The sequence below is a fragment of the Bombus flavifrons genome, chromosome 17 (assembly GCF_040668555.2).
Source record: "Bombus flavifrons isolate JBK064 chromosome 17, iyBomFlav1_principal, whole genome shotgun sequence".
NCBI classification, from domain to species: Eukaryota; Metazoa; Arthropoda; class Insecta; order Hymenoptera; family Apidae; genus Bombus; species Bombus flavifrons.
The window spans coordinates 4,005,962-4,018,932 of NC_138458.1; the positions used below are offsets into that span (position 1 = coordinate 4,005,962).

Consider the following 12,971-nt stretch of genomic DNA (forward strand, 5'->3'; position numbering starts at 1 on the left):
ACTGACTTCTAACGACTGACGTCTAACTACTGACTTCTAACGACTGACGTCTAACTACTGACTTCTAACGACTGACTTTTCGTCACGATGATGCCGAAGAGGAAAACTATGACGGGGTGTGTCTAAGGATGCGAGATCATCGGATTCGTCGAGGAAAATTAGAAAGGAAATTAGACGAGGAAATTAGAGTATTATGAAGGTGCAAGACGAAAAGGTCTGATTTCCTATACAAAAATGAGTCGAGTATGAAGTGACAAGTTTCAACATAAGACTTGGTTTTCTAGAAAATCAATTATGAAGTTTCGTCCACTTGATTCGCTACTTGTTAAGTATACGCGTACCTACATGACGGAACTTTACAATCCATTGTCTGGTAAACGAAGCCAGGAAAATTTTGTATGTCTGAATGCACGTCTAAAAATTCCATTTATTCTCATACATGCATGTATGTTTTCTTAAATATTTTGTCTATTCGATAACATGAAATAACAAAACTGATTACTTCAGCCAACGCTCATACCGCGTTGAAAGTACTCGTTCTCGTCCGAGCACGAAAGTCAAGCAGCGCTGGGCACGGTTAGTACTTAGATGGGTGACCGCTTGGGAACTCCGTGTGGTGTTGGCTTTTTTTACTTTTCTTAACACTTAGCCAACCGACCGGGCAGGTCTCCCTTTTTTACTTTACCAATTCGTTTTCGTTTTTGTTGTTGTTATTATGAGTTATTGTTTACCTGGAATTGTTCCCAATTAATTGCGACTCTTTCTCTGTTTTTATAAAGTGCAATATGTAATAAAATACGCCAATTTAGTGGTCTTAAAATTAATAAAAAAGTTACACTATCAGTTATAACTAAATAAAGTTACAGTCGAACGATACCACACTGTAAAAAAATATTAAAATGCATTGAGTTTTTAACTTCACGTTCGAGTCGTGTTATTTATCTTAGGCACCTTTAATGTTTTTAATGTTACCTATAGCTTTTTATACTTTTAATATATACTTTTAATTTGATGTTTTGAATAAACATGTGATATCGTTAAACAAAATCATTACCTCAAAATATGATTGACCACTTAAATAATTTTTATATTCCTTTGTTTTAAGTATTAGTGCATATTAGTCCTCCTTACGCTTACTTATATATTGCTTTGTTTATATTTTCTGGTAATGTTATATGTATTTAATATTCGGAATTGGAGAATGTACAAGTACTATACATACGTATGTCGTTTGAAAGAATGCAAATCCAACACTCGAGGACAAATCCAACAGGTTGGACCTCACTGGCCAAAAATACGAGGCGTGCGACTTGTTAGTGAAAATACGAGAAGGAAAGAAGATAGACAGCATGAAAGAAGCAACCAAAAGAAAAATATAGCAAAAATGGATCAAGAACTTTCTTAGCAACACAAGCTTTCGTACCCAAAGGACGCAGAAACTCAAATCTCCGTCAAAGCTGGTGAACAGTAACAAAAGTCAGTAAGTAGTGGAGAAAGTAAACAAAGAAGAGAACACAATAGTGGATGCATATAGGGGAAGAAACGAGATCATGAGCACAGCAGAAAGCCTTCCCAATAGCAAAACTGCCAACAAAAAGTAGATTCGACGTCTTGCTATCACAAGAGACCCCACCCTCACAGATACAGCAACATTCTTAAATAATAGATATAAAATAAACTGAAGGTCAAACTGTACCTTGGAATTGATAAGGGAAAAGAACGAAAACCTACAAAATAAAGCAAATAGGCATAGAAATCACAAGTACGAGAGAGAATAATAAATAGAGCAAAAGGCATACCATCACCAATGAAACCCTCAACGTCCCAGGCGCAGCCTTCACAAATTACGCAGGGGACCTTTCTCCAGCAACTTCGATACCAGAAAACCAGATACATCCCAGAGAGGCCACCAGCCTCACCATGGAAGAACGCACAGGAACAAGGGCCTCCGCAAAAAGAGGCAGAAAACCGCCAATAAACAGGTAGTAAAATCCGAAGGACACTACAAAACTCATTGAAGAGACTCCAAACACAAAGTCATTCCACATTAAACCAATACAGGCAGGTAAACACGTGCTGGACCTACATAACACACGAGACTTTAACAAAGCGAAAGAAATATTAATCGAAAGTGTTAGCTACAGAAAATAAGAAACGGCCAGAAAAAATTGAAAAACTCAATAAAGCTCTGCGCCTAACCATGCTCACTGAAGACGAATCTGGTAGATTCTCATTTAGGAGCCTTGGAACGGAAACATTATTCGACGATTTGAAAGAAGAGTCAGTTATATCAGCGAATCTTGTACCAGTACAGCAACCTACAACTGGACCGTCTCGTCAAACTCGATGGAGTTCTACGGAAAACCCAGGTGAACTACCAGCAAAAGCTACCAACGAATAAATCGAAACCCTGGGAGGAAGTGACGACGTTAGTATAGGACACTTCATAAAGAATGTCAGGTACGCGAGAAGCCAATGCTACCAAAAACCATTGTTTCTAAAATTAATTCTTGCCAAGAAAATAACTGAAAGTAAGAAAAGAAGTACCCGCATCGTTGAAATCGAAAACTGCGAGGAATTATACCCCACACTAAGCCAGAATGTTGCAATCCCAAATATAGTAACCAGTTGCCGTGACAAACTTAGAACGACTAGGCAAGAAAACACGGAAAGCGTACAATCATACAATATGCGTCTCTGACAACAATTAAACAAACTAATTTATGTTATTCGAAACAAACATTTAAATCCTGTAAGCAAGAGAATCGCTATACAAGAAGAGAAAATCGACACAATAAAGCAAACATCATGAACCTGAAAGAAGACATCGGACAATAAGTTATCCCAGTCAACCAGATACACTGGTCAAAGCTCAGAACCTCGCGTCGGAAATGGAGTTATATATGAAAAAGAAGTAAGGAGCACGTAGACCAGCGATAATACTGGTATCACGCATACCGAACGAAGCCAAAAGAAGGTTCCGACAGATAAATAAGGAGCTTCCGAATGAATGAGTGAAAGTAAAATATTCCAAGCGTTTATGAATCGGACACACAGGCGAATTGTTACTTTCGAAATTTTTCATTCACCCACCATCGAGTTCTGTATACAATAATTGATCGCCGATTTTCGTTTAATTACGGAGACAATTCTGTACATCGTTCGTTGCAATTGTCACGTAAAATAAGAAAAAGAAAATAAAAGAAAGAAATTTGAAGTAAAAAAATAAAAAGAAACTTTATTTTTCTAACAACAATCCACTTTACAATCCACTTCCGAACTCTAGGCGTGACTTTCCAAGACTGAAGCTCTTACAATTTGACTTTCGAGGATCCGATTACTTTCTTTTGTCATCCCTCAACATCCCCACCGTCCATGCATTTGCTAGGCGTTCGTGACCGTTGCCACGTGCTCTTTTTTCTAGAACCTTCGGTGGAAGGACCGTTGGGATGTTGATGGTTCATTAGGCACTTCAGCGATATACATTGTCGCTGAGTGCCGCCACATCTTTATTTTCATCGTCAGTCCATCGGATTTGAAGTATGCCGGTCGTGACACGATCATTGAGTTACTACAACTAACAGCACTTCATAACGAACAATCAATACATTGATAAAGAACTCTAGCGTAAGTCGAAATAATAAATTATTATCGTTAAGTCCTTTCATTGACAAAGATGGCATAATAATTGTTAGAGATGATTAACGTACGCGAAGCTGCCATCTCACACAGCTAATTATTCAAACGCAACACAAATCGCGGGTACAGCGGGATTCAGGACACATTAAACGCAATCTGGCAATCCCTTGGGTCAAACAATGGCAAAGTAACGGTCAAATATTACAGAAATTAGGATATATATATATATATATATATATATATATATATATATATATATATATATATATATATGTCGGGGTGAGATTGGAATTTTGGGCGCGTGACAATTCTTCACGTGAGTTATCCATTGTTTAACACAACTGAGATTATATTTTCACGTATACACAAGTCTACTACAAAGATTAACAAATAATAAGTCTAGTGAATAATAAGCTTAACAAATAATAAAGTTAGTGGAAAATAAATTGAACGAATAATAAGTTAAAGAAATAATAAAGTTAGTGGATAATAAGTTGAATGGTTAGTAAGTCTAACAAATAATAAAGCTAATGAATAATACGTTTAACGGATAGTAAGTTCAATGAATAATATGATTTACAAACAATAAGTTAATAATCGTTATAAACAATAATTTTGAGTTCAAACGAATCCACGATCAACGGGATGACTCCTTACTAAGCGTAGACTGATCTTAAGCACAGAAACACGACGTGTCACTCTCCAAAGCAGTCACAAGACGAATGCCAGCCTCGTCGAGATTTTTCTCGCTGTACGATTGCATTTGTTTTTCTATACCCGTTTGGAAGCATCGAGAAGGTTCCAAACGCCGTTGTTAGGCAGACTCGTTGGAAGCATCGAGAAACTTCCAAACGCCGTTGTTAGGCAGACTCGTTGGAAGCATCGAGAAAATTCCAAACGCCGTTGTTAGGCAGTTTCTGCCTGAGTACATCCCGTGACCGTGGCTACGTTCGGCGACCAATTGTCGCCTCGAACCCAATCTTGATATCACAAATCTCGAACAATTACAGCTATGATAAAATCCAGGCTAGACTACTAGATGTTCCCAAAATTTCCAAGGAACGGCTTCGGCTTTCCTTTCATCTCCGACATATATATGTCGGAGACGAAAAGGACACCAGAACCCTCACCGGAACCTCGGAAAAAGCTATGAACATGTAACGAAAGTAATTAAATAAAGTACTGTTACTCGATCTAGTCGTATTTAATTTGCGATAATAAAACCTAGACCCAAGGCGACCATCCGTCGCCGAACGCAGCCGCGGCCAACGGGACGGGCGTGCGATTTAGAAAAAAAGGCATGGAGCGATAGTATGACCCTCATTAAAAGGATACCCATAGAGGTACCCGGCAGTAAAACACGCTAACGGTTCCTTCGGACAAGGAATATTAGATATTGAGGCACGTACACAGCACAAGTCCAATTAGCCTAGGACCGGCTATAAAACCTGGGGTTTTTTGGTAATTAAGATGCTTCTAACGGACAAGTAGTCTTTGTCTCAAGTTGACCAATAGACAGCGACGTCAACTTCCCTCACTTCGAGAACGAGGGCTATCCTGGACGAGTCCGATGATTTCGTGTCCCGGGAGACACCCGCATCCGAATTGCCCTCGGTGGCATGATTGAGACGAGATTCATTCTGGAGAGCTCGCCTACGAAGATAGTCGCGCCTTCTGATCCGAGTAAGTGCATCCCGTTGGTCGCGGATTCGTTAGGGACATAGGGATACCAATTCGATTATCGCGAGTGTAGTCACCGTCTTTGATTGTCGCGTCTGGAGTGCTTGCTCACGGAATACGAGTTCAAGTACGCGGGATAAGGTCATGATGGCCGACTCCGAAGGAGGCTCACCAAACGCCCCCGGCCCTAGCATGGGTCATTCTCCGACATATATATATATATTATATGAATATGTATCATATATAATATGATGATATATATATATATAATATGTATATACACACACATGACCTTGAAATGTTCTTGACCGCTTCATGTAGAAAAATTCCAATTATGCGAAAGCCAGAATTCATTTTCGAAATTATTCAGCTGTCACAGTTTACGCGTTTCATCCTGTAAGATCTACGTATGTTATTTTAATTACAGAAAACATAATGCTGGTACATTTTCCAAGTTTCTACGAATAAACATATTATCTCACGAGTTAAGGCAACTCTGTACAGCAATTAAATTCGTTTCAGCTTACCTAACTGCAAAAACAGCGAAATGCCTTTGTAAACGAGGGTTGATCGTGAAACTTCCAGCAGTAGGATTCATACAGGATACATATTGCGTATTCTGAATTTCTTTTAACGTCAATTTCGTCCTGTCGTACCTAAAATTCCATCAAATTATTATTTTACGATATTAATTTACAATAGCTAAGATTATGCTAACCTACTATGAAACTGTAAAAACATCTGCCTTTAACACATATCTCATAGCAAGAAAATAAAGAATATAGATAAAACTTTAGATGGAGATTAAGAATCTATAGTATGATATTGAATCTTAAAAAGTAATATAGGTAATGATAAATCTCAATTGATTGATCTCCTTAACATGTATCTTTAAATGAACGAATAAGTAGTAAGTGTTTGGTTTACTTTGAATATGTTAATATGTTAGTTAAATTTGCCAGTCTATAAAGTTGTGTAAGGACAAAACTAATTGGTCCAACACGATGATTCATCTTTTTCTTCCAAAGTCGTTCTTTCAAGTTTTCAACATTATCGTCATTCCTTAAAATAAATCTGGATATTTTTAGATACTCTCATTGGTGTATTTTATAATTCTCTGTAAACAAATGCTATGGTACTTGCGCTAAAACCGATTAGTTTAAATAACATTTTAATTTCAAAAATTAATCGTATGTAATACTAAGAAAATCAGAGCTCATAACTATTACAGGTCAGCTTTTAAAAATTGTGATATAAGAATTCATTTTTGCTGAAATGAAATCATCACCAATGGCGAAAATTTTTTTTTTTTATTACATTCGACCATATAAATAATGATAATAATTAGTAAGTCTTACAAAATTAAAATTGAAATATTCTTGTGCCAGTTGTTTTCAGATCCATGTTCATTACTTCTTTTTTTTTTTTTTTTATAAATAATGGAAGAACGCATTAATGAGAATACAAAAAACTATAATTAACTATAATTCTATTTAAAAAAATCCTGCTTATTAAACGTTCAAAAGATTGAAAACTCGAAGAAAAATAATCTTCAAGTAGGAGAATCATCAAGGAGAACCATAATGTTTGTTGTTCCGATTAACTTTGTCCTCGTATAATTCTTTTACAGATAGAAATAACTAAGTATTGAAAAATCCAAGATAAACGAAACACCCTGTATATGTTTCTCTCTTGTCGAAAGGTGCCATTGATTCTTACCGTGGACCGTTAATCTCATTAAATTACAACTTTTTATGAACAGAGATTGCTTTTCTATTTATGTCGAAACTTTCTATAGATAAAAATAAGAAACAATAAGAAACATTCGTTTTGTGAAGAATACTAATCGTCCCGAAGATTTATTACAGTAGAACTCCATTTATCTGAGTTGCACAAAACTATGTAATAGGATTTCACTGGCTCTCTCCATTACATTGTAATTTCTTGTTCACATTAGGACTTAGCTGAAGTGAATGGATTCTATGGTGAGATAGTAGTTTACCAGAATAATGATCTATACTTCGATCTAATAAATAGAGTTTAGATAAATGTAGTCCTAATGTAGTTAAATTTGTCATTCGAAATAATATTTTGGTAGTAGAAAGTAAAGAAATTGAACTTTCAGCTTTAGAATTCTATCGTAATATTTACATTATATATAATATTTCTATATACCATATAAAATAATTATATATATATATAATATATTATAATAATATTTATATATACCAGTGATTGTAGTCAATATGCTGTCTAATGAGCGTGTGAGGTTGAACGGTTCCATATGTATCGACTTCGGGCATATTCATATCATCGATGAAATAAATTAACTTTTTCATACCAGGTGGTCCATAATTTCTACCAGTCTTTTTCTCCAAATGTTTTTCCATTATTCGTTGTAACATTTCTTGAATATGTAATTAAACTTTTAATTATGTTCTAAAAAAGAACTAAATAGAAAGTGTGACAATCAAGAAACACTAATGAATAACATTTTGAAATCGAGAAACAATATGTAGCTTCCTTTTTCTCTTTTATTATCACATCCGGTACGGATGGAATCTACAGTTGCCAACATGGGCGAGCCTCGCTTTGGGAAATATAGTCCCAAGTCTTTTCAATCAATTGCCAACCTTTGAGACATTGTAGACATTGTAGGGAATTCATATGTCTCGTAAATAGAGAAATAGAGAATTTGCCTACGCTAGTGATATCAGTGAGGACAGTATTTGAAATTTGTTAAGGTCCTATTTTTAAATGTGATTTTTGTAAATAATTATGATTATAATTACAATTCTGTAAATAAAATTTTGCAGATCATAATAATAATTCTGCAAATAAAACTGCACATTATAATAATAATTCTGCAAATGAACAATGTAAATAAATATTTATAAATAATAATAATAATAATAACAATTTTGAAAATAAAGAGTTGAAATATTATATGTATAGATTTTATAACCTAAATGTATCCCACAGAAATATCTTTTTCAGAAACCATAGTTTATATTAAAGGCTTGTCTAAACGACAAATCCAACTGCCATGTTAAAAAATGTGGTAAAAAGAACATTTTCTATTGTTAAATATCTTTTGGAATATCTTTTGAAATATAACGGTATATTGATGCTGAACATATAAAAAAAGAAAAATTCATTTCTCCAAATTCTCTTTGTCGGAAAAGCTACTACGAATGTATTAAAAAAGTCTTAAAGAATCATTTAAATTAAGATATATAGGATGTCTTATAATTAATGATACAGTTAGAAGACAGCGGTTCGACAAGAAAAGATAAGTTAAAAATATAGAATATGGTTTTCACGTAAAACTTTGCTTCCAAGAAAATTTATTTTAAATATTTTATTGACAAGTATTAGTGGAATTCACCGTAGATTAATCATAGTTTTCAACTATTCTAACGCCATTTCCTGAACAAGTTTAATGAACTAATCATCGCAATATAATCCAAAATTAAAAAAGTAATACTTAAAATTTAAATTCAACTTAGAAAGCAAAGGATATTCGGTTCTTTGAAATCTTAGTTCAACAGTTTTGAAAGGTTCTCTTTCTTAATAGTTGTATCTTCAAATGCCAATCATATTGCTTCACAGTGTCTCTGTGACATACAGTCCGCATCTGCCTCTCGTGGAAAATCAAAGCACAACGAGAAACAAAATTCAAGGCCACAGACAGTCCGCGGATAAAAACCTTGTTTACTTTGACAGACGATTGTCCCCAGTAATGTCTAATGTGACCGAGGTCAATCTGTATAATGTTATCCAGGAAAAAGCCCCGTAAACTTCACGTCTGCGAGTATTTTGTTTTCCATTGGAATGGAAAACAAGAGACAACGTCTGCGAGCAAATATTGAAAGAACTTGAAGAACGTGTAAACGGGTAACACGTAGCTCGGTTTAATCGTCTCTTTACTAACAGGCTTTTTTTTGCTTTGATTCTCTTTCTTTATATCAACAGTTTGGAAACGCAATCGTCGACAACGATTCTCACGTTTTTTTTCTATTTTTGAACCGATTTTTTGTAACAAGATGAAACGCAGACATGAATAGAAATATTAATTTACTGTGGCAACTGTTGACACTTAAGAGGCAAATATTTGAAGGCGACGCATTGCGATGGTACATTGCGATGCATTCTATTGACACTTAGTTTCATGATACATGTACAATGTACATAGATCGGTATCGGCGAATCGTTATCAGATGTAACTTTGTATCGATGCAAGAATCAGAATACTGTCAGTTGGTAAGTAAGGCCCAAATGGGATACAAGTTTCAATGTGTAGAAGGCAGCACTGCCGTATTATTTATGGTAGATTCTCATCATAGTATTTTGTTTCTGAATCCTTGGTCAATCTTTACCCAATATATGTTACAAAGCAGAATCACTCATACGCAAATAATTTCTATAATGGCTCGGTTCTTTTGATCCAGTCTCTTTAATAACGCGGAATTAGAAAATCAGATTCTCTCAATTAACGACCTTTTTACCCATTTCCTCTTAATCTTTAATTATTTATTTTCTATAATCAACATATTTCCTATTATTGATAATAAAACTTGAGTGTACTGTAGTGTACTGTAGTGAATAGTATTGTATTGAATAGTAATTGATATCACGCTACTGAAAATTGAGAAGAATCTGATAAATTGAAACTGATATAGATTTCATGAAACCTAGATGTCATAAAAACAATTTTCTCGGAAACAAAGTTTTGCATGAATAAATAATCTATATTTGACATTTATCTTTTTATAGTACGGTGTTATATCTCGTATAAACAGAATATTTGAAATTAAATTTTTTTAGGTCAATATAAATATATATTTATCTATATAATTAACTACTCTTTAATACCGATGGCAGTTTGTGAATTAAGAAAAGATAATAATCGTGAAACATCCGTTTGAAAATTTTCCTGAAAATAGAGTTAAGCTAATACGATAGAAGTTCGTTTATCCAAATTGGTTAGAGGACAAAATATTGCGAATAGCCGATAATCGAATTCGGATAATAAAAACCGATTTGCTACCTCTACCAACTACTGCTGAGTTTCAATAGTAGAAATTGACGTTCAGATATCTGAGGTTGATTAATAATTTCGACGTAAATTGTGTTAAATTATATATCAGCTTAAAGAAAATACACGGACATGTACGACTCTGGATACGCGTTCGTATAACTGAAAGTGTGCTCAAATGTAGTTCGGATAATAAAGTTTCAGTTACCAGTTCGCATGACCAACCGTAAACAAAAACTGGTTCGTATAAACAAGATTCGGATAAATGAACTTCTATCATGTGTAATAGTAATGGTGCAATTCGTTTAAAATATAAAATTATAGTTCTTAGAAACCATTACAGAATAATCTCCTAGCAGAGGTTAAAACTGTGTTGATAAAAAAAATTATGTATTCACTACCAGTGTATATAAATATCAATGGGAAATAAAGGTCTACAGCACAGTTCGATCAAAATTAAGTTAACAATACAGTATGATTTTACAGTCTCTATAAATCATTTTAGTACACACAGAATGCAGATATTGCAGTAAAAAGGCGATGTAATTTTGAAAGCAAGAAACGTGTTAGGTGTTTGAAATTTGTGGAAAAAGGAACTATAATACATCTAATTAAAATAGTTTTAGTTAAGTAGTTTTGAATTACTCCGCTTCATTGTAATAAATACTGAAATAAAATGTATCACTACGCCCTCTAGCTGTTCTGTTAAATTTTTCAATGGAATAAGCGTCTAAGGTACAGGAAAATGTCATCACAACATTAAAGAGCAGTGTAACCTACAAACCAATTTATCTCGGGATGTGTTAAACGTGAGTTAGACCCTTATTACTTTTGGTATTCAATTATTTGAATTTTGATTACCTGATGTAGTATAATAATTAAGAGGCACGTTGGCAATATTATAGGTATCCGGAAGGGATGCGAGCTTTTCAGCAATGATTACACTTTTCCCTGATCCCGCCGCACCTATCAGCATTACCGGCACACGTTGTTGTATGAAAACATCCAGGAAAAAGTGTAGCCGCGCAGTTTCTCCAGTTGACACCAAAGTAGACTATGAAATGAAATCGTTTATGAGAATTTCAAAGGTTTGACAGAAAGTTTACAAAATATGCACAATCATCAAAAAAAGATTCGGACTCTGTACAGTCTATTTCTATCCTCTATACATTTTCAGTAAATATACAGTAACCAACAAAAATATATTACATTATGTTACACTACGTTATATAGATAACAGTAGAAAAACATTTTCGCACTTTTTCACGATATTTGGCCTATAACTGTAATAAATTTGAAGACTTTTACATCTTTTGATTCCGCATGTATATATCTATTTTATGTCTTCAAAGTGTGTTGTTTAAATCTTCACTATAGACTCCGGTAAAAATTGTAAACAAATTAACATTTATTTTTTTCTTCCCGATTCCAACCAATTGTAATTTTTTGAAAACATTTTTTACACGTCATCTAGTAAACTATACCTCCTAACTTCTAAAAAAAACCGAAGTTATTTGGTCTAACCTAAAAAAAGGTTATTCTGTTTTAAAGAGTATCCGAACATACATAGATATATTAATGCCGGTCACTATTTTACTCGGGGCCCTGTTACCAGTAGATAAAACAGGCACGTACCCAAAAATAGGGGCTCGGACAGAAGTATTTGTTACTACTGCATGAAATAAATAAATCCACTGTCTGAATATGTTAACTATAAAACAGCATTGAACCAATTACCCATATGTGAGACTGAAAAGATAGTTGTTCGAGGAGAAACAGCTATATTATTTAATAAACCGAATGAATTTGAATTTGTTTCGTTAATATATATATGGAAAAATTTTTTAGATTGAACAAATGTTAAATGTTCTTAGCAAATTATTTAAATATCATCATATGATAACATAAATAATTTTATTAAAAATATACGTAATAATTTCAGAGGGTAATAATTTCAAAATGAGTTCGAAAATGAAGCTGAAAATATTATTTCAATTAAATACAAAAGAATGCCGAGTTATACAAAAATATTTTTCGATTGTAACAATGGAAACAACGTACGATTAGAAAAAAGTGAAGCATTTAAAGTGAATATATTTTAAACCGTTTGTGATAGAATAGCCACTGATATCTGTAGAAGAGGTGATATATAACGATGTGGACAAAAAGTTTACATTTATGTACCTACATATAATTGTATCAAAGAAGCATTCATGTATTGTAAAACTTATATTGAGGGAATTTATAGTAAAGATGTAAATGTTAATGAACTGAAAGTGGAAATGTAGCAGTTTAATATATTAACTGAGGCTGAAAATGTAATCACTGTTTGTGAAAAATTGAATTTTATGATCGAAAACAAAATTATGCACAGAGTTCCTAATGTCAGAATAACTTAAACTTATTTTTAACATTACTGAACTATTTTTCAACATTAGATAACTGAAACTGGTAAAAGATTATTTACGTAGTACTTTTTCGGAATAAAAGTTAACGCAATGGCAATACTGTACATAGAAATGGATATTCTCAAATTCTTTGCTATGAGGATATTATTAATAAGATTTCAGATGTTATAATTACAAAACAAAAATTTTTAATTTCTTAAAATAAA

The 12,971-nt window shown here is 33.7% G+C and overlaps 1 long non-coding RNA gene and 1 other non-coding gene across 2 annotated transcripts; one reads left to right on the forward strand and one right to left on the reverse strand.

The window, feature by feature from the left end:
• Window positions 1-506: 506 nt before the first annotated feature.
• LOC138188915 (5S ribosomal RNA) lies at window positions 507-625 on the forward strand. Its single transcript, XR_011175754.1, has one exon. It is a non-coding gene; the product is annotated as a 5S ribosomal RNA (ribosomal RNA).
• A 4,909-nt stretch (window positions 626-5,534) lies between these two features.
• On the reverse strand, window positions 5,535-7,686 carry LOC138188757 (uncharacterized). Its single transcript, XR_011175650.1, has 3 exons — window positions 7,549-7,686; window positions 5,847-5,975; window positions 5,535-5,777 (listed from the first exon to the last, which is right to left on the reverse strand). It is a non-coding gene; the product is annotated as an uncharacterized LOC138188757 (long non-coding RNA).
• Window positions 7,687-12,971: the final 5,285 nt, after the last annotated feature.